Below are 4,554 nucleotides of genomic sequence, written 5' to 3'. Positions count from 1 at the left end.
CCGGAAAAAAAACTGGAAAAAAACTATGAAAAAAAACCAGAGGAGCTTACCAAAGATGAGGCCATTACAGCTAGTCTTTTGGTGTCCTCCTCGGGATAGCGTCATTTAAAGAACGAGAGTCAGCACAACGTAAAAAAAAAAAAACCCAGGAAAAAACCGAAAAAAAATCGGAAAAAAGCCGGGAAAAACTGTGAAAAAAACCGGAGGAGCTTGCCAAAGATGATGCCATTACGGCTCGCTTTTATATGTCCTCCTCGGGATAGCGTCATATAAAGAACGAGGGTCAGCACAACGTAAAAAAAAAAAAAGCCGGGAAAAAAACTATGAAAAAAAACCGGAAGAGCTTGCCAAAGATGAGACCATTACGGCTCGCCTTTATGTGTCCTCCTCGGGATAGCGTCATATAAAGAACGAGGGTCAGCACAACGTTAAAAAAAAAAAAAAAAAACCGGAGGAGCTTGCCAAAGATGAAGCCATTACGGCTCGCCTTTAGGTGTCCTCCTCGGGATAGCGTCATTTAAAGAACGAGAGTTAGCACAACATATAAAAAAAATTGTGAAAAAAAACCGGAGGATCTTGCCAATGATGAGGCAATTACGGCTCGCCTTTAGGTGTCCTCCTCGGGATAGCATCTTTTAAAGAACGAGAGTCAGCACAACGTAAAAAAAAAACCCAGGAAAAAACCGAAAAAAAACCGGGAAAAAAACTGTGAAAAAAACCGGAGGAGCTTGCCAAGGATGAGGCCATTACGGCTCGCCTATATGTGTCCTCATCGGGATAGCGTCAGATAAAGAAAGAGGGTCAGCACAACGTTAAAAAAAAAAAAAGAACCTGAAAAAAATCGGAAAAAAACTGTGAAAAAAGTCGGAGGAGCTTGCCAAAGATGAGGCCATTACAGCTCTCCTTTATGTGTCCTCCTCGGGATAGCGTCATTTAAAGAACGAGGGTCAACACAATGTTAAAAAAAAAAAACCGGAAAAAAACTGTGACAAAAAACCGGAAGAGCTTGCCAAAGATGAGGTCATTACGGCTCGTCTTTTGGTGTCCTCCTCGGGATAGCGTCATTTAAAGAACGAGAGTCAGCACAACGTTAAAAAAAAGCATGAGAAAACCGAAAAAAAAAAAACCAAAAAAAAACTGGGAAAAAAACTGTGAAAAGAACCGGAGGTGCTTGCCAAGGATGAGGCCATTACAGCTCGCCTTTATCTGTCCTCCTCGGGATAGCGTCATATAAAGAACGAGGGTCAGCACAAGATAAAAAAAAAAACCTGGAAAAAACTGGGAAAAATACTGTGGAAAAAAACCGGAGGAGATTGCCAAAGATGAGGCCATTACGGCTCGCCTTTATCTGTCCTCCTCGAGATAGCGTCATTTAAAGAACGAGGGTCAGCACAACGTAAAAAAAAAAAAAAAAACCCGGAGGAGCTTGCCAAAGCTGAAGCCATTATGGCTCGCCATTAGATGTCCTCCTCGGGATAGCGTCATTTAAAGAAGGAGAGTCTGCACAACGTATAAAAAAAACTGTAAAAAAAAACGGTGGAGCTTGCCATTGATGAGGCCATTACGGCTCGCCTTTAGGTGTCCTCCTCGGGATAGCATCATTTAAAGAACGAGAGTCAGCATAACGTAAAAAAAAAAAACCAGGAAAAAGCCGAAAAAAAAAACTGGAAAAAAAACTGTGAAAAAAACGGAGGAGCTTGCCAAGGATGAGGCCCTTACGGCTCGCCTTTATGTGTCTTCATCGAGATAGCGCCAGATAAAGAAAGAGGGTCAGCACAACGTTAAAAAAAAAAAAAGAACCGGAAAAAAATCGGAAAAAAACTGTGAAAAAAATCGGAGGAGCTTGCCAAAGATGAGGCCATTACGGCTCTCGTTTATGTGTCCTCCTCGGGATAGCGTCATTTAAAGAACGAGGGTCAACACAACGTTAAAAAAAAATAAAACCGGAAAAAAAACCGGAAAAAACTGTGACAAAAAATCGGAAGAGCTTGCCAAAGATGAGGCCATTACGGCTCGTCTTTTGGTGTCCTCCTCGGGATAGCGTCATTTAAAGAACGAGAGTCAGCACAACGTTAAAAAAAAAAGCATGAGAAAACCGAAAAAAAAACCGGAAAAAAACTGGGAAAAAAACTGTGAAAAAAACCGGAGGAGCTTGCCAAGGATGAGGCCATTACAGCTCGCCTTTATGTGTCCTCCTCGGGATAGCGTCATATAAAGAACGAGGGCCAACACAAGATAAAAAAAAAAACCAGGAAAAAACTGAGAAAAAAACTGTGGAAAAAAACCGGAGGAGCTTGCCAAAGATGAGGCCATTACGGCTCGCCTTTAGTTGTCCTCCTCGGGATAGCGTCATTTAAAGAACGAGAGTCAGCACAACGTAAAAAAAAAAAAAACCAGGAAAAACCGAAAAAAACCGAAAAAAATCGGGAAAAAAACTGTGAAAAAAACCGGAGGAGCTTGCCAAGGATGAGGCCATTACGGCTCGCCTTTATGTGACCTCCTCGGGATAGCGTCATATAAAGAACGAGGGTCAGCACAACGTTAAAAAAAAAAAAAGAACCGGAAAAAAATCAGAAAAAAACTTTGAAAAAACCGAAGGAGCTTGCCAAAGATGAGGCCATTACGGCTCTCCTTTATGTGTCCTCCTCGGGATAGCGACATTTAAAGAACGAGGGTCAACACAACGTTAAAAAAAAAAGCATGAAAAAACCGAAAAAAAACTGGGAAAAAAACTGTGAAAAAAACCGGAAGAGCTTGCCAAGGATGAGGCCGTTACAGCTCGCCTTTATGTGTTCTCCTCGGGATAGCGTCATATAAAGAACGAGGGTCAGCACAAGATATAAAAAAAAAAAAAAAGATACCAGGAAAAAACTGGGAAAAAAATTGTGGAAAAAAACCGGAGGAGCTTGCCAAAGATGAGGCCATTACGGCTCGCCTTTAGGTGTCCTCCTCGGGATAACGTCATTTAAAGAACGAGAGTCTGCACAACGTTAAAAAAAAAAAAAAAAAAAAAAAAACAAGAAAGAACCGAAAAAAAATCGGAAAAAAACTGTGAAAAAAACCAGAGCAGCTTGCCAAAGATAAGGCCATTATGGCTCTCCTTTATGTGTCCTCCTCAAGATAGCGTCATTTAAAGAACGAAGGTTAACACAACGTTAAAAAAAACCGGAAAAAACCGTGACAAAAAACCGGAAAAGCTTGCCAAAGATGAGGCCATTACGGCTCGTCTTTTGGTGTCCTCCTCGGGATAGCGTCATTTAAAGAACGAGAGTCAGCACAACGTTAAAAAAAAAAGCATGAAAAAACCAAAAAAAAAAAAACCGGAAAAAAACTGGGAAAAAATCCATGAAAAAAACTAGAGGTGCTTGCCAAGGATGAGGCCATTACAACTCGCCTTTATGTGTCCTCCTCGGGATAGCGTCATACAAAGAACGAGGGTCAGCACAAGATAAATAAAAAACCAGGCAAAAATTGGGAAAAAATCTGTGGAAAAAAACCGGAGGAGCCTGCCAAAGATGAGGCCATTACGGCTCGCCTTTAGGTGTCCTCCTCGGGATAACGTCATTTAAAGAATGAGAGTCAGCACAACGTAAAAAAAAAAAGAAAAAAATCGGAAAAAAACCAGGAAAAAAAATGTGAAAAAAACCGGAGGAGCTTGCCAAAGATGAGGCCATTACGGCTCGCCTTTAGGTGTCCTCCTCGGGATAGCGTCATTTAAAGAACGAGAGTCAGCACAACATATAAAATAAAAAAAAAACCCGGAAAAAAAACTGGAAAAAAACTATGAAAAAAAACCAGAGGAGCTTACCAAAGATGAGGCCATTACAGCTCGTCTTTTGGTGTCCTCCTCGGGATAGCGTCATTTAAAGAACGAGAGTCAGCACAACGTTAAAAAAAAAAGCATGAAAAAACCGAAAAAAACTGGAAAAAAACTGGGAAAAAAACTGTGAAAAAACCAGAGGAGCTTGCCAAGGATGAGGCCATTACGGCTCGCCTTTATGTGTCCTCCTCGGGATAGCGTCATATAAAGAACGAGGGTCAGCACAAGATAAAAAAAAAAAAAAACCAGGCAAAAACTGGGAAAAAATATGTGGAAAAAAACCGTAGGAGCTTGCCAAAGATGAGGCCATTACGGCTCACCTTTAGGTGTCCTCCTCGGGATAACGTCATTTAAAGAACGAGAGTCAGCACAACATAAAAAAAAAAGAAAAAAAATCGGAAAAAAACTAGGAAAAAAAACTGTGAAAAAAATCGGAGGAGCTTGCCAAAGATGAGGCCATTACGGCTCGCCTTTAGGTGTCCTCCTCGAGATAGCGTCATTTAAAGAACGAGAGTCAGCATAACGTAAAAAAAAAAAAAAAAACAGGAAAAAACCGAAAAAAAAAATCGGAAAAAAAACCGGGAAAAAACTGTGAAAAAAACCGGAGGAGCTTGCCAAAGATGAGGCCATTACGGCTTGCCTTTATATGTCCTCCTCGGGATAGCGTCATATAAAGAACGAGGGTCAGCATAACGTAAAAAAAAAAAAAGCCGGAAAAAAAACTGTGAAAAAAA

Source organism: Arachis hypogaea, chromosome 12 (assembly GCF_003086295.3).
Source record: "Arachis hypogaea cultivar Tifrunner chromosome 12, arahy.Tifrunner.gnm2.J5K5, whole genome shotgun sequence".
NCBI classification, from domain to species: domain Eukaryota; kingdom Viridiplantae; phylum Streptophyta; class Magnoliopsida; order Fabales; family Fabaceae; genus Arachis; species Arachis hypogaea.
Note: the sequence above shows the minus strand (reverse complement) of the source record.